The following is a 23,673-nucleotide window of genomic DNA, read 5'->3' on the forward strand; positions in this document are numbered from 1 at the left end:
TTCATATGTTGTGATACATGGACCACATTTTGTCGCGATTATCATCCGGCTGCTGCATTTTCAAAAAGTCAAGTTACTGTGTGTTAAATCTATGTCATTTATATTACATGATGTGACAGCATGCTATTCTAAATTACATCTGGATATACTGTATCAGGTTATGCTGCAGTAAATTGCAGTGCATCACATCACACATATTACATTGCATTGCAATTTACTGGTATCAGATGGACAGGAATATTTCCTAACTATCTCCTTCCTTTAACTTAGCAGGTAGAAGTACAATATATCACCAACACAATACTTCTAAAATATTTTTGGGGGAAGGGGATCACTGTGAAGCATCCTGTTACCCACTTGCTGGCTGAGCGCTCAAGCCAAGGAGAAGCAAAAGAGAGGATTATCTAGTATCAAAAAAAAAAAAAAAAAAAAAAGAAAACAAATGCATGCACTTCATGAATCTAATGAGTAACACACCACTTACTGTAGGTCAGTTTTGGAAACTGAAGTAGTCACTAACCTGGTCATTAATCTCAACCTCTTTTTTCATATCAAAGATCGTGCACCTTATACCATTCCCTCCCAACTGATTCTCAGTATCAGGGCTGTCAAACTAAACATGTTTAGTGCCAACTCAAACAAACCTCTAGTAACTCTTCCACAGACAGGCAAGACCCTAAGCCTCCAGCCCAGAGAATTCACATCTTAAAACAAAACTACACTGTGCTGTGTAGCCCAGGGGACCCAGCGAGAAAATCCCTTGCAGTTCCTCTGTTTCTTTATGGAATGGGAGGGGGATCTTATAGTGTGTGCAAAAGTTTTCTTCTTTTCTGACTGATAGGTTTCATGGGAATGTTTATATAACAGGCACAATCGGGAAGAAAAATATTGCTCTAAATACAAGAGAAAAAAAATTAGGAGTTAAAGTTCTGGTGTCACAGTGCATTGGCCAATCTGTAAGGATAGCTGGTTTCCTGAAAACAAGCACATCACAGATTTTTCCCTAAGTCATGTGGCTCTGAAATTACTAACAGATACATAATTTTAGCCTCTCGTTTCTTTCCCTGTTTTGCTTTAAACCCTGCACATCCATGTGGTGGATTCACACAGTTTCTAAAACAGATCCCTTTCAGTGACAGATCTTCAGGCACCCTGCAGCTTGTGTTAATGAGAAGCATTGGTTTCAAATCAAGGCATCAAAAGAACAATTTTCTCAGAACATTATCCTGTAAGGGGTCTCTAAAGCAGCTTTCCCTCTGGATTTAAACAATCTATGCTACAAACAGAATCTCTCCAATTAGATTTATGATGTGAGAAGTAACACCATTTTGGACAAGCCTTTTGAATGAATTATAAGAGCATAACCACCATACTGGGTCAGACTAATGGTCCATCTAGGCCGGTATCCTGTCTCTGACAATGCCAGATGCTTCAGAGAGAATGAAGAGATCAGAGCAATTGCAAGTAATTTTTTTCCTCTAACCAAGAGCTCAGTTCAGCATAGTGTCCAATTTTCATGACTGACTCCAAGAGCACCCATGGCTCAACTATGGCTAATCATAGAATATCAGGGTTGGAAGGGACCTCAGGAGGTCATCTAGTCCAACCCCCTGCTCAAAGCAGGACTAAATCATCCCAGCCAGGGCTTTGTCAAGCCTGACCTTAAAAACCTCCTTAAGTCTGACTCAGAAGCCAAGAATTTCTCTTCTCTGCTCCCATTTCCTGTTCAATTTTGGCATCCATGTGGAGCAAGAAGTCCCTATAGAATGTGTTCTATATATATTATATATAGGGCTATCATTTAATCACAGTTAATGCAAGCGATTAATGCAAAACAAATTAACTAGATTTTAAAAAATAGTCATGATTAATTGCAGTTTTAATCGCACTGTTAAACAATAATAGAATACCAATTTAAATGTATTCTAAACATTTTTGATGCTTTTCTACATTTTCAAATTCAATTACAACACAGAATACAAAGTGTACAGTGCTCACTTTATATTACAATAGTGCCATGTGACTGCCTGCCCTTATTTCCAGGTGACATTGTAAATAAGAAGCGGGCAGCATTATCTCCCGTAAATGTAAACTTGTTTGCCTTAGTGACTGGCTGAACAAGAAGTAGGACTGAGTGGACTTGTAGGCTCTAAATTTTTACATTGTTTTATTTTAGAGTGCAGTTAGGTATCAAAATAATAATTCTACATTTGTAAGTTGCACTTTCATGATAAAGAGATTGCACTACAGTACTTGTATGAGGAGAATTGAAAAATACTATTTCTTTTGTTTATCTTTTTTCAAGTGCAAATATTTATAATAGAAAATAATAAAGTGAACACTATACACTTTGTATTCTGTGTTGTAATTGGAATCAATATATTTGAAAATGTAGAAAAACATCCAAACTATTCATAATAAATTTAAATTTGTATTCTATCACTGTTTAACAGTTCAATTAGAACTGCGATTAATCATGACTATTTTTTAATCTTGTAATTAACTGATTTTTTAAAAAATAATTTGACAGCCCTAATTATATACTATCATCCTGGGCACTTAAAACTCCACCTGTTCTGCAGCGGATTTTCCTGCTCTTTGGGGTGAATTCTGTTGAATAGCACTACATTCTTTAAAACAGAGAAACTCTCCAAGACCATAGCAATTTTAAGGGGCCAAGATTGTAAATCAGCTGAGCAAAGTCACAAAAAATTCTCTTGTTTACAAATAATGTGGGCTGGTTCTCAGTGGCATAACCATCCCACAGTTCATCCTGCATGAAGGATAAAACTGAGGCTGGGTGAAGCAATTAGGTTAAAATAAGAACCATTCTGAACATTCACCCAATCTCTCTTTTGAGGTTTGAAAAGTATGGCTGGTTGACTAGTTAGTTAATTTAATTTTTATGCCTGTGGTGATCTATCATAAAAAGACCATTTCTGACCCAGCCAGAAATGGGAGCCACTGAACATATCATATGAAGGACTGTTCAAACCAGCAATCTCCCATTGCAGGCACAAACCAGGAGTGAGACAGTTGTGTCAACGATGGTCATTGTATCATGCTAGCTAGTTAGCAGTAAGGCCATTTAAGTACCATATAAAGGGTCCAGACAACTCCAACATTTGGAAGAGACAAATAAATGTGTAATTCAAATCTTTAAAAGGAGGAGATGCTTTCCAGCAACATGTCAGACTTTCCAGCAACAACAGTTGTTTGTAGGGCCAGTTGTTACAAATACTGCACTTCCACTTCTCCCTATATACAAAGGAATTTGTGTTTAGTGTTGGACTTCTCTCCCTTTCCCCTCCCCAGTCATCTGTAAAAATGGTGGGACAGATTGTCAGGTGATGTAAACAATCATAGCTCTGTTACGGTCAGCGCAACTATGCCTGTTCATACCAGGTGAGGATTTGTCTCACAGTGTTAGCATTCACTGGGGCACTATCGGAGACCACTAGCGCTTAAGCAATCCCATCAGCTTTGATTTCTAACATAAGTAAGTGTTTCAATGCTTGTAGGTACTTTTAGGACTTTGGGTGTCATGATAGCCAGTTATGAAGGGCTTCCGTGTATCATGCCCCAGCTCACCGCATATCTGCAAAAGATCCAAAATGTTTTGTTTCTTGTTTCTGTAGCTATTCTAAATTCCAGTCTGTGTGTTGTGTCTCTGCATCCAGTAGAAAAGGGACAAGCATGTCCAGTATATTACCATAAGCAAACCAGGAAAAGATTTTATGTAGTTAGAGTACTAATTTATTTTACTTTGTTCCATATCATTGCTACCCCAGAGGCCTACTCAATAGCTGCTGAAGTCTGTGGAAGGACTCACACTGTCTTCAGTGCGCACTGGATGAGGCCCGAATGCCAATAAATATGGATCAAGCTGATGACAGTAACCTCTCCAACCTACCCACATCAGTAGGACATGATGAACGTGAATAGGCAATATCTTTACATAGGCATTTCTGAATACAACTATGAAACTAGCAGCAACTCATATGAACATATATTCATTTCCTTCTGCACCCAGGTTGTTCTCAGGAGAAGAAATCTCATTTTTGTATACTCACCTTTGACTATGATCACACAAGAGAAATATTTCTCATTCAGAACCAACAAGTGCAAATCTTTGCCTTTGACTCACTTAAAAAGGCCTCACAGCATTCATTATTTAGGGGTCTGACCCTCTGACAGGTTGCCTCCTTCAAAAGACCAAGGGCACAACATGTGTCTTACGCTCTGTGAGATTCATTCCTTTCAGGTTCAGTTTGGCCATAATACCACAATCTAGCCTGAATTTGCCTTCTCACCAAGTGCCTGCATGCTGTATGACCCAATTACATATATTTGGAAACTTCAAGCAGTCTTTATGGGTTTTGACAGCATTTCCAAGTGACTCTTTGTCCTGAGTTTATGGGTTATGGTTAGGGATGTGCTCCAGCTCTGAGTTAAATTAGCTTTTAAAAATATAGCAACAGTGCAAGACAAATACTGTATTAATCCAATTTGCATGAGCTAGAACAACATAGAGGGGGCATAAAGATGTTTTAAAGGAGAATTCCCATGTAGAAAATCCTCAATCCAGTTAATTTTGGAATGAATGCAGAGATGTTCACGACCTCATTTTACAGGCTTCTGTAAATAAGGGGTGCAGCACATTCTGTTTGAACAGAAAAAGGAGTTCAAATTTTGCTTATTAACCAAACCCCTAAAATCTATCCTGAATCTCCATTGGTCATACTAATATTTCTTCAGATTTCACTGAGAGGAGCCATTAAACTTTGTGCCTAAATAAACCGGATCAAGGATATAAGGCAATTATGTGTTCATGCAAAAGACAGCACATTTTTGTCAAGACACCTCATAACTAAATCTGTTTGTGTCACCACATGAATCCAGAAAAATGGCCATTTCTAGCACTACCCAACATTTTACCTTCCTGCTCCCAGACTGTTTCTCTGTGTATTGTCCACAATGAGAATTTCTGTAAGTTTTGACCACCTGCTCCCAGATGTTTCCCTTAAAGGCACAGTATTAGGGCAGCAAGGGGGAGATAAATATAATATTAATAATAATATTGATAATAACATCTAGCCCTTTTCATCATTAGATTTCAAAGCATAATATCTCCATTTTACAGATGGGGAAACTGAGGTACAGTTTCCTCAGAGCCAGAAATAGAGCATAGGTCTCCTGAATCTCAGTCCAATCAGTCCCCTATTGACTAGGTATGAGTGACCTTCCTCAACCTTTACTCAGTGTGAAGGATAAATAATAAAAATAATTAATAGTAAGCCAAACTACTACTGATTATTTGTTTTAGTGACTGCCTTGGGGTGTGATCCTGTTCCCACTGAAGTCAATGGCAAACTTCCATTGTCTTCAGTGGGACAGAACCAAATCCCTGGTTTCCTTCCCTTCCCCAATAGAAGGACAATAATCACACAAGTTTAATATCTATTTTTCTGCTTTAGAAGTAACATTGAAAAAATGTACACAAATGTCACTGTGTATTTTTTTTCCATTCATTGACCTGACTTGTGATTTGCCCTTGGAAAACTCAATAAAAGAAAATACGAAAAAAATAAGATATAATGGAAGTATGATCAGCCCACAAAGCCTTTCTTGGACTTAGTTTTTGGACATTTTTGTGTTTAAGATATTTTTAAAATTGCATTAACTGAATTGAGAACTGTTTTTCCCCATTCCCTCATCTCTTCCCTCTTCAGACTAATCTATTCAAGTACTTTGGGGACTGCCAATTTGGAACATCCCTCTGACCTTGACAATTGGCAGCTGTGATCAATCACTCATAAAATCCTGCATGTCAGCTAGAAACTAGTTGTGCTTCTTAAGCAAGTCAATCTGTTAAATAGCTTAAGACATAAATCCATACAAAACATTTGAAAAACAAACCCATTTGAGGAAGTATTGTTTTATGACTCTTTAAACTAAAGATGGAGCAGAAACTCCTCATCCTTATTATTCTGAACTGCTCACAGATACTAGAGAGATATCTTTTGTAGACAGCGGGGAAGATGGCTCACTTTCTGGTGAAATTTACTAATCATGTATATTGGTCCACATTGCCCATCTCAACAGTATAGGTAGATAGATAGATGATAACCAACTTTTTCAGGCAATTGAAACAGTTTATCAGACCTACACCTAATTTATAAGTTCACAATCAGACGCTACTGCCTCCAATTCAATAGTCTATACTATCATCTGCAATCAAGCAGACTTCTCCAAATCCCAGTCTTACAATTAGCCCAGACTCCACTGCAGTTTAGAATGCACAAAATGGAAGCTCATTTAGAAGCCAAAGTGCATGAACTAGTGGGCATATCAGTGGGGCAGGAACCACTGCTATCATAGAAAATGGAGGAAAACTTCTCCCTTACTATGTACGTACACTGACTAAACTGATACCAGTAAACAAAGAAGCCAGGCTTTCTAAACTACACTTAGAAAGCAGGAGAAATCTGTAAATCTTACCCTGATTCCTAGGAACTAATTCTGATTTTATTCGCCAAGATGCAAACTAGGAGGAGTAATTCAATGGAGTGAGGCTATGCCTGCTACTGAAGGCAATGGAGTCTCTCACCTTATACTTATAATGCAAGCTCTTCAGGGCTCTTGTTATAGATCTGTACAGGGCCTAGAACCATACAGAGGCTGAGGTCTCTTGGCATTACCACAGTACAAATAATAATACCTTATCTACAGAAAGCTGAAAAATGGGCTTTTGAACTCATCCAACTACATGCCTGTTGGTAGAGGCAGGAGTGTCCTCTCTCAATTCCTTTGTATTGAGAACAAAGTATACTATTTTCATAGGACAGGAAGGTTCCTATTGTTAAAATTTCCTACCTAAGCCAGTTCCTTAAGTAAGTCTGATCCAATGTACCTTCCGACCTAAAATAGCAAAACTCTGATTGCCTTCAGTGGGATAAAATCAGATTCTAAACTCAAAATGAGGTTGGGTCTATTAGTGTCTAGCATTATTCAAATATCTTTTAATCAGTTCTGGATTGTTTTAATAGATTAGCTTTTTCTCATTTTCTTCCTTATTTGTATTCAGCAAGTTGATTTATATTTTCTTGAGTAACAAAGCATAATTCTTTAAGATGAGAGACTACAAACATATTGGAACTAATGTGCAAAGCAATGCACCATTCAACTCAAATGTTAATTTCCTTTCCCCTGAAGAAATGCTTCAGGTCTTCCAAACAAACTACTAGTACATCATGGAAAAGAAAATCCATAAAAGCTATATTACAGACCACAAGAAAGCAGGCAGAACAGAATTTTGGCAGAATCAGCTTAGCAAGGAAACTCGTACTCTTCCTAATTATTTCTGTTTTAAAAAATACTGTGTCAAATGATTTCTTGGTCCAGTTTACTCGTTATTAAGATTCTATACACGATCCAGCATCCCCAGATGCTCCTATGAATATAATTTAAATAATGTGTAAAACCTTTGCATATTTAATCTGTCGCTTTAAGCAAAAAAAAAAAAAAAAAATCTAGCTCTTTCTCCCTCCCCACTTTGGACAAACCAAAATGAAATAGTAATTTTAAAAACTCAATGTAGAAGCTAATTCTAATCTTTTTGGAATAAATTAATCATTTGCGACTTTATCAAGTAGTATGAAATGAGAAAGAATAAGAAAGAAATTAAAGAGGTAGTGAGACGCAGAAAGCAAAGGAAGTGAGAGAGGAGAAATAGACACAACGAGAGGGTCAGCAGTCAAATGCCCATTGAAGTCAATGGGAATCTTTAATGGGCTTTGGATCATGCACAAATGAGGATCGTGCACAATAAAATCTGATCACCAAAAAAAAAGCTTGTACAGCATGAGGCTGCCTTGCACCATCTTCTGGAACCAGGAGAACAAGTCCAGATTGCCTCTCCCTGGACTGGATCCAACTCCCACTAAAATCAATGGAAGCTAAGTCAGGTCCCTAGCAAGCACGGCATTATTTTATTTTAATTTTATTATGTGATAATGTAATGCTTTCTCAGGGCTTCCAGAGCTGTAAATCATATTGTTACTCTTCTGCCTCAACAAGAAAGAGGTTTGTTATTGCTAAACTGTGTGCCAGCTCCCTGACACACCAATGTTATTCAGCCCAACAACTCCTCAGGACTCTGCCAGACCTTTCCTTGCCTGTCAGGTAAGTCTGGATGCCCCCAGTTCCCAACCACCCTTACAGAAATTACCAAGTCCACTGTCTCCAAAGGGAGAGAGCATACACTCACCTGCTGGCTTAGCTGAGGATGTACACCTCACTTCAATATAACAGGACTGATGTGAATTTATAATAAAACAAGGAAAGTTTTTTAATAAAGAATAGAGATTTAAGTGATACTAAACAGAGATACTAGAAACAGAAAATGGATACGAAAATATAATCAAGCTTCCTACGTTATTCACGTAGCTGAAGTCGAACTATCTTAGTTCGAACTTACCACGGGTCCACACGCGGCAGGCAGGCTCCCCCGTTGTCGATGGTGAGCACTTCCGGGATCGATCCGGGATCGATTTATCGCGTCTAGACAAGACACGATAAAATCGATCCCAGAAGATTGATTGCTTACCATCGGACCTGGAGGTAAGTATAGACGTACCCCTAGTGACTAAAACTTAACTCAACAGGCTACTACCCTAACTAAGATAGTTCTCTTACCTAAAACAGCCTTTCAGCATCACCCTGCCATGTGGTAGGGGATCCACCCCTCAAAGACACAGAAAGCACTGACCTTTGTCCCCTAAGTGATGAAAAACAAAGGGGTTCTCTCCCCTTCTTCTTCTAGTCCAGTAAACCTTTGAAATGCATTTTCTTTTGAAGTGTATCCCCAGATAAAGTTCTCTGCCCCTGCTGTTTGTGCCCCAGAGAGCTGATACCATGCTGTCTTCCTCACCCTTCTCTCAATTTGCCTTCCTGTTAATTCAGATGCAAAGGTAACATCCATAGTTTCTGGCTTTAGGCAGACAGGTTCATCAATATTCTTTTGTTTAGGACAAACTTGTTTATCAACTCTGCCTCCAAAATATATTTAAGGAACCTATTTCCAGCACACATACATAACTCTTTACATACCATCCATACATGTCAACCAATGATATTAATGACCAGTGTATCACCAGCTTTCATTTGATACTTCACATGACACTCTTTATAGATAAATACTATGACAGCAATGTGTTGGGAGTTAGAACAGTGGGCCCTCTGCCAGTTGGCATTAAAAAGCTTTTAGGGTCACAGATAATAAAAATGATTTCCACTCTGAGATTGAAGGGAGGTGATTTTTTCCACTGTCTTTGCAAAACTCTGTTGTGTAAAGTAAGAGCTGTGAAGGCAAATTTTAAAGATAGGATGCCATTGGTTCATCCTCATCAAGGCCCAGGATATGGTTTAACAGAGGTTAATGAAATATTGTGGTGCCACTTGTCCATGTGAGGGACACTATCTGGTAGGCTCAAAGGATGGTGGTAGTGTCTTCAGAAGATTACAGGCTAAAAGTATAACAGAATGTGCAGTTTGACTGGTGTCTATTCAATATTTTATTTTGGGTTACACATAGTTTGGGAAAAGGTGAAGTGCCAGATTCATTTCCAAGTTCATCCTACAGAGAAATTTCAAGTTTCTTATTCCAATTTGTCCTGGATAAAGGTGAGGATGACCATATTTAACCACTAGTATCACTGGCCAGAGAAATAGCATCCCTCTGTTTTGGAGGTAAACTACTGAGTGGAAAGGTGATGGGTTCAGAATTACAATGGCTGGTAAAATTTCCTCAATCGAATGTCCATGGAGGAAAGATTCCAAACCATAGGAGATCTATAGAAATTCATCAACACGTAAATATAACAATGTATCTTTCCTAGCATCAAACATTTTACTGTCCTATAAATGAGCAGTTTACTACTGGTAGATGAAACCCATTGCTTCCTGGGGATTAAAACTATTGTTTTTGAGTGTGAACCTCACATCTTGTCTTGATAATCCATGACAGGAGATAGGAGATTAGGCAAACCACCTGTCTGCTCTCTGCCTCAGTTTCCTCATCTGTAAAATAAAAATAATGGGTAATATCTGTCAGTTATTGAAAGAATGATACTTTTCATAACTGGATGTCAGACATTGGCTTCACAAATCCATATTTAGGCACCTAAATAAGTGGCCTAGTTTGTAAAAGGGCTGAGTCCCTAATAGCTCCCACTGATTTCAGTTCTACTAGATATCAGATAGATTACAGGTTTCAACTTCATTGGAAGCTTGTTCTGGGTTGTCAGGTGCCTAAATATGAGTTAAGAAGTCCAGCTTTAGGCGTCTAGCTTTGAAAAAAATTTGGTCAATACCTACCTACCTGACAGGGTCATTGTGGGGCTTTCTTCATGTTTGTAGAATAAATCTGAGGGTCACTACATAATGCAATATAAGTGCAAAGTATTGGAACTATAAACGTTTTGGGGAAAACATGGTCTGTGATCAATATTATTATTATTATTAAAATAAAATCCACTATGATCAATGTATGGCTAATCAAAATACAGTTTTGAACACTGAGTATCCAAAGTCATGTTCTGATTGGACAATTCGGTCTTTCCAATGATGTCAGAGCCACGTACCAATTCCCAAGGTTTTATGTCTGGATCTAATTAAGAAGCTAAAAAATAAGAAAATCCCTATGAACTTTGTGATAAATGAGTTTTTAAACCTCATTTAATAAAGGGAAGCATCTAAAGCATTTTTTTTAGAATCAAGATTTCTATAAACCCAATATTTTTCCTTTGTTGCTAGAAAAATCCTGATCCTTCTTCCATACAGAAATTGCTGCAGACATTATTTTGGAAAAACAACAGCTGCCAGAAATGACAACTTGGATCAATTTCATTTCACTTGGGATCTTTTGCAAGGGATCTTTTCTTGAGTACTATCATTTACTCTTACAATTTCTTCTTTTCCAATCTTATTTCTTATTTACATTCTTGCTTACTTTAACTTCTTTTTCTGTTTAACTTTTGTAAATAAAACCTATGCCTGTTAAATAATTGTTTTGCTCAAAGGAGATATTAAGGGCACAAGAACTATATTAGAAATATTCTTTTCTATTGGGTGTTTATTTTCAAAAACCTGCCACATTCAAAATCTTCTGCATATTTGTCCATTAAAATTAGAATGAAATGTCATGTAATCTTTTCTGTTTTACTACTATAGATTACATTAATAAATACAATAAATATTTTAATCAAAAATTACAGGAAATGGGGATGGTCAGGGAAGTTTTTTTTTTAACTCTCTGTCACTGTTACAGGGCAAGCCGCGCCTCTCTCACCCTCTCCCCAGAGGAAGAATCACACCTGCAGTGTAGCATTTTGTTTTGTTTTGCTCTGTGTTTACTTAAAAGAAGGCAAGGTCAAAGAACTGCACCTTGCATTTGGAGCAGAAGATGGTGAGATTTGCAATGGCTTTTAGCCCCCCAAGAAAACTCTCTCTCTTGCACAGACAAGTTTTACCCTGGGGATAGAATGTGGCTGAGGAGTGGAGCTAGCAACTGACTCAGCAACTGTAAGCCTCTTATTGGAGCTTGAGGTGGTCTTTTAGATACCCTGCTCCCAGGACACAGAGCTCCTTGAAGACACTGACTGAGACCTTGAACTTGACTTAATATAATGGAGAACAGGTTTGAGGTGCAGCTCGGGATAGAGATATTTCTCTAACAGAATATTAAAGACAATAATAGTATCTCATCCATCAACCCTTCATCACTTTTCCTTCCCTCTCCCATCTTCACTTAACTTTTCATTTTGGGAAGCTGAACTGGGAGACCTTCAACCAGTTCCCAGCTTTCTAAAGGAATATTTTGAACTGAAATGTAAACAGAATGCTTCTCTGTAATGGCTTTGCACTGCAGCTGAGCTGGGAAAGGAACAGACTTTTTTCTGGAGCCCCAGTCGAAGAGGAAAGGAAGTGGTGCTACATCAAAAGGCCACTTCTTCCTCACTCAGCCTAGCTGTGGCACTTCGTGGCATAGGGGAGCAACCAGGTTCCTTTTATTAACACAGTGTTTACTTTAAAAAGCTGAATTGGGAGGTTTATACTAATACTGTATCTAGTGCTGTTTTCAAAGAAAGCCTGTGAAATGGATACATAGCTTACGTTAAAAATAATGTCAACCGCTGAGTGTCTAATTCCCTCTGCACTACACTGGAAACCTGCCTCTCAGTATTTCTGAGTTATCATCTTATCAATAAGTCAAGTCATACTCTGTAATTTTTATTATTTTCTAATATTTATAAAAATATAATAATAGTACATAAACAGTTTTATTTAAGAAACAGTTAGCATCTCTCTTTCTGAAATGTCCCTGAGGTGGTTAAGACTTTATATTTTTTCCTTTGTACTTGATTTGTGAGTTAATATTTATTGAATGGCATACTACTTATTGTATTTATTTAATGGCATGAGTAATCCTACAATTTTTGCTAAACTGGATTCTAGCACCACATGCTGGGCCATATTAAATTGCAATTACCAAGAATGTTAAATTAGCTGTAGAATGCTTCCAAGTTACCCCTTAACAGCATAAAACCTAACAACACTCACCAATGTACATGTGATGCATTGCCTTTCAGTACCACTGATTTCTCATGACTGCAATGTTCATTCATTGAGAGTATGGATATTTTACTGATAAGTATTTTATACGTACAATATTGACTTCTACAGAGCCAGATAATGCTCCTGTGCATTAATGCCCAGGTAGGGGCCAGAAAACTCTCATACTGATCCACAATCTGGTTGGTGAAGTGAATTGTGTTTCACTATGTAAATGAATGCAATAGGCTCTCTATGCTTTATCAGTTTTGGACTAATCAGTATTCCACACCAGAGTCAGTTGTAGTCTCAAATTTAGTCATATATCTAGCAGAAACTAAACATTGGCCCAATACAGACAGACCTTTCCAACAATGCACTAGCATTTCAATGGTGTTGATGTTACACTGCAGCGCACATCTCTTGGCACTACAGAAATGGATGAGGACTATGAAGGTATCCAGTTTAGACATATGTTTTCAGTTAGAGTCTTCAAAATAAAGAGAGGATACATGACCATACACCATAGAGTATGGAAATTACACCATTAGAGAAGCATGGCCCAAAGGCCAATCCCAAAACATTCATTCTATTTATACCAACACAAACTTTTTCTGGAAAAAACTATACAAAAAAAAAAAAATCAAGAGTACCTGACAGAGTTATATAACTATTGATTTGAAAATTGACACCATACAAAGGACTTTACAGAAATGTCTCACTGGGATGTATGGATAGATATAGAACAAACTGTGTATAGGATTTCATATACACTACAAACAAAATTGCAGGTTTCTGCATAGCAAAGAGTAGAGCAACATAAAGAGTTTGGAATGTAAGGTCATAAAAGTTGACATTCTATGACTCTTCACAGTAGCTCCAAACCAATAAGACAGCCCTCACATGAAAAGCAAAGTAGGCAAAAAACTTAGCAAAGAGTCTTGCGTGTCATTTGTAAAGCTATGAACTAAACCAAGGGTATCAAGGTCACTTTGAGAGAATGAATCTAAATTGATATTTCTCCTGGTAACAGAGGGGGAATGTGAATGCGCTGCAAACCTCAGTTCTTTTGTCAGGATTTAGAGAAAGGGGGAAAAGACCAATTAGAAATCACACAAGTCTAACACCTGATGTAGAGTTTTAGCACTTATTTCTACAACAGCCCTTCTTGGTCTCTTAAGTTGTTCCGGCAATGGTGATAGCATACTATTCTCCAGGTTATGGCCTCTTTTTTGGTCAGCAAGTTGTAACACAGGATAGAGAAGTAAAGATCGCAGCAAAAGTGGTAGGAGGATGAACGTGGAAGTCAGGGTTGGTTGATGGAACAAAAGAACTTGCAGAGGTTATAGAAATGAGACTCAAAACACTGGCTGCAAATGTCTGAATTCTTATCTGAACTACTTGACTGCATTACCCTGCAAAACTGGGCTGGCAATCCATGAGAACAAGCACTCAAAGGAGATTTGTGGTACTTCCAGCATCGGATAGAATTGCCTCTCATGTTATTTCAGTAATGGCAGGCTTTGTCCAGTATTTAAAGTGGAAACTCAAGGAAGGGCAGAGAAAATGAAAAACCATATGAAAGTGTTATATTAATGTATCTGTATCTCAAAAGGGTTTTGTTAGAGTTAGGGATGAAGGGATTTGGAGGGGGGGGGAAGAGTGGGTAACCCTTTACCACTCCTTAAATTGACTTACATAAATGTCAAAAAGACAAAGTGGTTGCAACTTGGAAAAGGGAGAATAAATGAAATGTTAAAATACAACAGCAAGTTATAGAACAAGTAAAATCATACGTTTACCTAGGAAGCTTGATCAGTGCCAATGGTTCCATCAAGGATGAGGTTAAAAGGAGATGTGCTTTAGCTACAAGTGCTGCACAAAAGTTGATTAAATTATGGTCTGATAAAAACGTTACCTTTTCCCTTTGGTGCTAAAGGTATCAAACTAGTGTGCTAACAATATCACTCCATGGTCTTGAAGCAGCTGCATTAAACGAAACATTCAAAAGGCTGGAGGCAGTAAAAGTGAGAGTTCTTCGGATGATAGTGGAAGTAAAGTAGAATGATTTTAAGATAAATAAAGAAGGTAGAAGGAAAGTAGGATGTGAAGTCAGGGAATAGGATTGGCTGCAATCAAAAAGATTACGATGGAAGACACTGTAGAAAACAAACAAGGACAGGATGCCAAAGAAAATAATGCAAATGCAACCAAAGTCAGTCAGATCTAGAGGGCAACCATGACTAGATGGCAGGGATAACACCAATCTGGGCTTAATGGAGGAAGATGCCATCGACAGGAATGAATGGTGATGCTGCACAGCTCACTGACTGTAAAGATGCCTTGGGATGAGAACGAGACGACAAAATGGACTCGGATCATTTCAACTCCTACTACAGTCAAAGAAAGTCATTGACGTCAACCAAAGATGGATCATGCCTTTACTGACTGCCCTTTGTTCTGGACAACATTTACACTCAGCCTCGGTATTTTGGTTACATAGGCCAGCGCACACATCCCAGGAGCAGGGGAAGAGCTTTCTCAGTTGTAACTGCTTTCACCTAGGATTAGGCTGTATTTGTCAGAGCACATTACAAGATGTCTCTTCACAGAGGCATTTCTCTAACAGATGTGAATGGCCCCAACTCCACTAGAAATATGACATTTATAGTAAAGGGCTAAAAAGGAACAGAAGAGGTGGAAATCCTGTGCTCCCTTTGAGTCAGTCCTTTTGCTCTATATCCACGAGAATCCTATCTAGAGACTATGATGATGGGCCCTTATGTGTAATAAGAATACTCTAACTGGAACACCCTTTCCTATTTCCAATTGGTTATTTTATAAAATATATTTTCATTAAAGTTTCAATAATTAGACACAAAACACCTATATTATATAAAGTACAAAGTTTATAAAACAGCCTTCCATGGTATTTTGATCTTTCACCTGTGGTCCCAGCTAGACTTAAGAAATGCAAATGTGCATCAAAAGGAAAAACTATCCATTTTGGAACTCACTAATTTCTACCTAAAACTGTTGGGCTGAAAATGTGCAACTTTTCTCAACTGGCAGGATGGACAGAATTGGCAATAGGCAGAGTCGACATTTACCGATTAAATCTTCAAAGGCCCAGACTCCATGACCAAAAATCTGTAGTACAGTAAATACTATTCAAAAACCTAACAGGCAAAATCTGCACACTAATGCAATTCCACTGAGATCCAGGCAGTTGCAAAGTGGCAAACAAAAATACAGTCTGGCCCACACTGGTGTTGATAGTTCATTCTTGTGGCAGTGCAAGCTTCACACATTGGCACCTCACATTTAGAAAGGAAAAGATAACTGCCACAAGTTTGAAGAGCCACTTATCTGTTGCAAACAGGGCCGGCTCCAGGCACCAGCCCACCAAGCTTGTGCTTGGGGTGGCACCTGGAAGGGGGCGGCGCGGTGCTCCGGCTCCGGCCACTGGGGAGAGCGGAGCCCCGGCTGGGCTCGCCGCCCTTCTCCCGGGGCTCTGGCCGCCAGCGGAGCCGCGGCGGGCTCGCCGCCCTCCCCCCAGCGCTCCGGCAAGGCAAAAAAGCCAGAGCCGGCCCTGGTTGCAAAGATGTACGCATCTGCCTATTTTCATATTTGCGAGCAGCTACGCTGAAGTCAGGGGAACTACTTGGGTGCTTAAAGTTGTACCTGTGCTTAAGTGCTTTGATGGATCAAGCCAGTGTGCTCAGAATCTTGCAGGATCAAGTCTTTAATGCCTTCATGCTGGGTGGACTTTTCATGGATTAGGCACTGTATTTTCCACCAGGGGAAAAAAAACAAACATTCAAAGTTCCAAAGATAGTTGAAGTGCATGAAACTTAACCCCCTAGGAAGTATTTTAGCTTTGTTAGCTTTCAAAAAATATAGTAAAAACATATTGCATTTACATTAGAAATGCTATGCTCATTAGCATAATTGTTATAGAGTTCTTAAACACATGATTAATAGCTCACATTGCTTACTAGTGATGTCACTAAACGTTGTGCATATGGTACATACTAGGATAATGCTGAAAAGCATGAGCATAAGGAGCATTCCAGGAGAAAACAGTTAAAAGCAATTGTCAAGTCTATTAATTAAACAGAAGCTAGCTTATTTCCCTCTAATACAAAACCTGGACTATGTCTTAGAATTCTGAGACTTTTCACTGCCCACTCAGATATTGGGCCCTAAGTATGACGCTCAGGTCTTCAAGAAGGGCTGCTTTTAAAATTCATACAGCTTAACAAAACGGAATGAGGTCCAGATTTTCAAAGCCTAATTAGCATGTGCATTCCTCTAGCTACTAAGCATCTATTTGCATTTCCATGTTAGGGTGGTGTTTTCAGAGGTCCAAAGTCCACTCATGAAAATTCAGCCAAAATGTGCACTTGCAGTAGGTAGCTGAAGGTTTGTGCACAAGCAAAAGCTGCAATCTGAAAATATTTTCTATATCATCATAAACACGCACAAACTCCTGTGCTGTCCTGCACTGTTCACTTCAGGCCTGCTGTGAATAATCTGATGTCCACTGTAAATAGGGCTGAAGGGCTTGCATGAACAGTGAACCTGGCTCACATACTATCTATCAGCATCTCTTCCTACAATAAGGCTAAGATTAGGAAGCTGACCTGGTTCCAGAGCAAACATATTCAGATGCTGACCACAATCTTTCTGCTTCATGAAACTACTGAACACCTTCCCCACGACAGACCATCCTCCTGCTCACACAAAGGTGGATCCTGGATCCAGGATAACGTCTGAGCCAGGTTCAATGGCAAGGACTCCCATCCCAAAAAGGTGGAGAAAATTAACCAAAAGTGGAGGGACCTCTAGAAACAAGCGTCACCAGAAACCCCAATAGCTCAGGGAAGCAGCCCTTTCATCATTGCCTTGTAGACATAAAGGGGAATAAACGCAGTTTAAAAGCCAGCTGCTAAAGTTGCAGATTATGGATATAGGGTAGTTTGGGGAGCAGATGGCACACAAGTGCAGATAACAAATGCTTGCAGTGGAAGAAGCAGGAATGAGACATAGTATACCAAGAAAGCAAGAGCTCAGTGAGGACAAAGATGGCAGACTATATTAGAGCAAATGTGGGGTCAGCCTGGAGGTTTTCCACAGAAAACCAACACGCGCTTAGTATGGTGACTGATGCAGTATCCTCTCTGCACTGCCTTAAAGTGGCAAAATCTGAAATCTTATTATACATTAGGTCTTTTTGCCATGACCTTTGAAACTTCATATTAGTTTTTTAAATAACTATTCTGGGCATTTTTGTTCCACTCCAAGAAGAATATAATATGTTGAGCATGATTCTGGCTGATCGATTCAGGGGTCTATATAAAGGAGACTGACAGCTGTAACATTGGCACCAGAAAGTTAAGGGAAAACACCACAAAAGCAAAAATAAAACACTGTCTCTTTAACATGTCCACTCCTTGGCATAGGAGCCAATTTACAAACAGGCAAACCAAGGATTTTCCCCTCAGCTTGACTCAGAGACAAGCACTGCTGAAAGGGTGGAACTAATGTCCTGCTGCATTATTTGTGTGGCGAGAAAATGCCTGCCAGGCACTGTTTCACACTCCTCCCCTGGAACCCAATAGGACTGCTTAACACTCCTCCACACCATGCAGAAGCAGCCATACAGCTGTATGATAAGAAGTACATAACACAGTTTCTGATATCTTGGGCTTAATTTAACTCTCACTTATACTGGTGTAAATGAGGAGTAATTACAGTGAAGGCACTGTTGTAAGACTAGTGTGAGCAAGTGTAAATCAGGCCCATTTACTTTAGGGATTTATATTTTTAATATTCCTCGTTTATCCTTTGGCTGAGAGGGGTTCAGTGGAAAAATTCAGGGACACCATACGGAGAGGTATGGCTTTTCTCTAGAGATGCAAATCTGAAGCATGTCACAGAGGTGAAAGGTATTCCCGATCAGAAGCTGATGCCTAACTGAGAAAACTTTCAGCTGTTTGCATGCTACACAGAAAGTTTCTCTTTAATGAAATAAACTATAGGACAAAAAAAATGGGGGAGGGACTACCAGCCACTAGCTCTTACTTCTCCTATTAGAAATATACAGCATACAAATGTTTCCCATTTCAGAGAGATGAATGAATATCTTTATGCATTGGGCCTGGGAAATAAGTTCTAATACTGAACTTATTTACACACTATGTATAATGAAGACCAGATCTGTTTATAAGAGGAAAAAAGGTTTGTTTTGTTTTTTTTGTTACAAGGAAAATTAAATCAAACTTTGTTGGTCACAGCCTACTGGATGCTGGGCTTGATTTGGGACTGCCTGATGGACAAAAGGTTTCTTGAATTTACAATCTATCCAGGGTCACTGATTTCATAATGTGAGGCATGCTTGCATTATATATTTTATGTCTTCTTTCCGTAGGCATATTTCTCCCACACACTCATAGTACAAAATTTACCTACCTCTCCTACCAACCTCATACAGGAAACACATATAATCTTTATGATACTTAAAAGAGTGTATTTATGGCATGTAAATTATGCACTAGACTCTAAATTAAAATCACCCCAGTTATTTAATTCATGCTCTAAACCAGGCATACTCCAGAATGGAAAACTAGCTACCATTTTCACCAGCTAATCTCAATCTTATTCTATTTAATTTTCAATCAATGGATCTGCTCAGCCAGATAGCTGCACAGTCTGTGTGGTTTACATTCAGAATACAGTGTAAAATCTACAAAACGATATAAAGCACAGAGACCGAGTTTGAATGGCCACATACATGCTCAACTACTATGTAGTGTTATCTTAGACAGCACTTTTTTTTCCTGATAAGAGATATTTGCCTATTGGCAAATGTAGACATTGTAATAGAACTCTCTATATTTCAATCATAATCATTACTCATCAACAACCCAGTCAGTGTCCTATGTTTCCTAATAGCAGATTCATTTATTCTTTCATGGATGTTATGTAGCATTCAGATAATGGGGAATTCATATAGCTGATCAACAAGAACTTAGAGTCCTTTGCCTTATCCTGGAACATTTCCACTGGACTTTTCCTATAGTAGTACCCATACTACCATATACCCCAATTTTAATAAATCCACATTAGCATTTTTTCTCAGTTTCTACTTCCTACTTTCCCATCTACTGTACGGAAGGCTTTTTCCTCTTCTGCTTGTGAACAGTGCCAAATATGCAATCTTGGGGACTGAAATCCTGTTTTATTTATTGTTAATTTTGTTTGTGGTTGTGGCTGAAACCTAAATCAGGATTGAGCACTGGACAAATACAAGGGAAGACAAGATTCATTCTCGGAAGAGTTTACAATACCAGAAGACAAGCATCATGTGAAGGGTTGGGTAGTGGGATATAATCAAAATGTGTGTAATCATTACATATGTCATTTTAAAATAAATTTATTCCTGATTGCTCTTCCTCCTAACCTTTCTAAAAGATGTATAGAAGAGTTAGGTCTTGAGGAGGAATATGAAAGTAAATAGAGTAATAGCTTTGTGCATCCCTTTGGGGAGGGCATGCCATGCATGGGAAGCAGAAGAGAAGAAACAAGACATATATGTGGTAAAAGTGGAAATATGGACAGTCAAGGCTAGAGTCAGTCACTGAGCAATGTGAAGAGAGACAAGAGCAAGATCAGCTATTAATGAGGACAAATTTGAACCTGATGCAATGAAAGGGAGAAGCTACTGGAAAGATTCAACTTGCATTCTTAATCCACATCACAGGCAGTAGCAGATGCTTCCCCACACTACCCACCATTGTGCACAAACATGGACCTTGAAAAGATCACCGCTAGCTGTGCAAAGGTGATTCAATATCTTTGTCCAGTTAATTCTTGAAACTACCAGTCAGGATGCCAGTTATACCAAATGCTGTGCGTGTGCTAAGCCACATTTTCTGCTGAGCAGCCAGTGTAACTTCCAGACACAAGAAGATGCAGCTCAGTAGCATGAGAGCCAGGACAATCTAAGACTTAGCACAAGAAATAGGGTTATTGTTTAAAATTCTTGTGTGTCAGACTCTGCTCTTATTTCCTCCCCAATCAAGTCTGTTTGGCATGCATGGGAAATAAATCGGGACAGTATTGGCTTTACTGGTAATTTTCTTAAGTTACAACTGTGACACTATGCCCCCATATTCTTCATAGAGCTATTATTATGAAGTGAGTATGGCATAATGATGATGTACTTTGTGCAATATAAGGTATGTGAGATATCATTGGAAAGGTTATGATTTATTGAATATGGTTATCCTACTTGTATGCATGTATCATTTCTGTATCTGAAGTTAGGAATATAGAATATGTATCAATTACAAGTGTTTACATGCCTGGAGAACGCCCACCGGACAGAATGCAATCAGTCGAGATGGCTCACTGCGAGGAAGAGCCATTAGAGAGACCACTAGGTTTCAGAAGATGTTTATCACCCATAGAGAAGCCTTTGAGTTATGGCTGCAGGGTCATGTGATCAAGTCACCCGATACTGGACACCATAATAATGCTAGTATTTTTTTTCACTGACGGGATGCGGGGGGGGGGAGAGAGAGGAAAAAATCATACTGGAAGACAAAGGATTCCCGCCGTATGTAAAACCTATTTAAGGCAGGGGAATGAGATAATCTGGGATTGTTCTTCATGGAATCCCCACCCAGGATGACCGCTGTAAACATCTAAGAAACAAAGGGCATGTCTACACTGCAGAGTTTTTGTGCTGTAAGTTTCACCGGTGATAGGGAACTGGTGAAAGAAAAGCGCTGGTTTGTGTACTCGCTTAATTCCTCAGGCGTCAGAGAGTGTTTACATTAGCAGCACTTCCATCCCTGATGAAAGCAGCACTCTAGGGCAGCTATCCCACGGTGCTCCTCTCTCCAGTTTGACGATGGGGATGGGTCTTGTGGGAAGGGGGGGGAAGTGATTGAGGGGCATTCTGGGTCCCTGCACAGCCTCCTCTCCCCAAACACTGATCAGCTCCAGTAGCTCAGCATTGCTCCAAGCAGGGGATTGTTTGCTCTGTGGAGCAGGCATTGTCACCTGGCCAGATAAGGGAGCACTTGCAAAGAAAACAGGAAGGGGAGTTTCAAAGTTCCCGGGGCTTTACAGTGGGAGGGATGTCAAGTATCAGAGGGGTAGCCGTGTTAGTCTGAATCTGTAAAAAGCAACAGAGGGTCCTGTGGCACCTTTGAGACTAACAGAAGTATTGGGAGCATAAGCTTTCGTGGGTAAGAACCTCACTTCTTCAGATGCAAGTGGGAGGGATGGATGTCTGTTTACCTGGCAACAGAGCAGCAGAGCTGCTGGCTAGTTACCTAGGCACTGTGGGATATCCTCAGGAGGCTAAAAGCTGTGTAAACAGGAAAAACGTAACATAACTTCACTTGCACATAACTTCAAAAGCATCACCGGTAAGAGCTGTATGCCTCTCATGGAGGTGGTTTTCTTTTTGTGGTGAAACATCTGAGTTTCACTGCAAAAAGTCATTGGCAAGTGTAGACGCTCCCATGGTTTTTGCACAAAAAGGGACTTTTTTGCTTTAAATGGCAAGTATAGACATGCCCATGAAAAGCGGTTTCTTGGGAGTCATGGGGAGGAGGCTATTTGGCTGTTTTTTATAAGGGGAGGGATGGAGAGACTTGGATTGTTTCTGAAGAAAAAGCATGGGAGAGGAGGAAACCTTTGCTGATTTTACACTGCTTTGGAGACAATGTGTAACTTTCACCACAATTTTCGTCATCACTAAAGTTGGCCCCCTGTTTGTACAACAATGAACAGAGTAAATGCTTAATAAAAAAAAAACAATCATATTATTTTTCATACCACAATGTTAATGCTGTATAAAATTACTACAATAAACTCACTGCAACTGCATTTAGGGCTACACATCATGGGCCTGACTGTGTTCTCACATCATTGAGAATCAGAAGGTATTCCACTGAAGTCGATGAGGTTACATAAGTGTAAAATCAGCACAAGTGAGATCATAATTAGGCCTTGTGTATCTTCTGAAACTTTATAACAATACTGAGACTAAGGCCCTGATCCTGCAAACACTTATACACAAGCTTTCCCTTGAGCACGTTAGGAGTCCTGGTAAGTCAATGGAACTATGCACAAATTACATGTGTACGTGTTGTGGCATAGGGCCTAAAATGTTTAAATTCTCAAAATTTAAAAAAAAAAAAAACTAAAAATATACCAGCACAAAAGGTGTGGTTTTTAAACAGAAACTTTGATCTCTGTATTGCAATAATTAGCACATGCACACACATCCACAAGCTCCTTTTATGTAACTAATGTATAGAAATCTGTATGACGCTGAAGCTGTGACTATGGTTTTTTTATTTCTTTAACAGAATATTTGATTTACTACATGTATCTTGTACAAACTTTTCCTTTAAACAATTATAATTTTGCTTGTATTATTTTAAGTTTCAGCTGTTACTGTTCAGACTCTTACTTGTGATTATTCTTTAAAAAAAAACTGTCATATGTTCTTTATCAGAGATCATTTTCTTAGTTAAGAAATGGAGTCATCATTTAAAAACCTGATGCTGAAAACATCATTTCCTGTAATAGAAGACATGACACACCCATTAGTACACTAGTAGGAATATTCAACACATTTGACATTGTGCCAGGAAAGGAATTGATTTGATCTTGGCTCATTGACCAGATCCTAATAACTTTCTTGGCAAATAGAGCAGATCAATTTATCAAAATTAGTCGTTTCCAAACTGTAATGGCACTAAATATTTTATCTTACTGACAATGGGTACTGATTCTTTGAACATTAAATCAAATGCTATAGCAGATTTAACAAGCAGAATAGCCTTACATAAACACACCCAAACCACCTGCCCCTAAATTATATGCCATATGCTTTCAGACAGCCAAGGGCTTCAACCAATCCCATCCCACCCTACTGTTTCCTTAGGGTTACAGAACTAGTGGAATGTAGCCCATTCACCTCTGCCACTCCAGGGAACCTAGTTTAAAGTTCACATTTAAAAAAAAAAAGTAGAT

The 23,673-nt window shown here is 38.9% G+C and overlaps 1 long non-coding RNA gene across 1 annotated transcript in view; it reads right to left on the reverse strand.

Moving 5' to 3' along the window:
• LOC117878599 overlaps nucleotides 1–23,673 on the reverse strand; it is a 144,054-nt gene that overhangs the window by 31,403 nt on the left and 88,978 nt on the right. The window contains exons 3-4 of the long non-coding RNA XR_004646021.1: nucleotides 16,297–16,398; nucleotides 10,003–10,080 (exon numbers count right to left, since the gene is read on the reverse strand). This is a non-coding gene — a long non-coding RNA (uncharacterized LOC117878599). The remainder of the gene's footprint in view (nucleotides 1–10,002; nucleotides 10,081–16,296; nucleotides 16,399–23,673) is intronic.

The sequence above is a fragment of the Trachemys scripta genome, chromosome 5, assembly GCF_013100865.1.
Source record: "Trachemys scripta elegans isolate TJP31775 chromosome 5, CAS_Tse_1.0, whole genome shotgun sequence".
Lineage (NCBI taxonomy): Eukaryota > Metazoa > Chordata > Testudines > Emydidae > Trachemys > Trachemys scripta.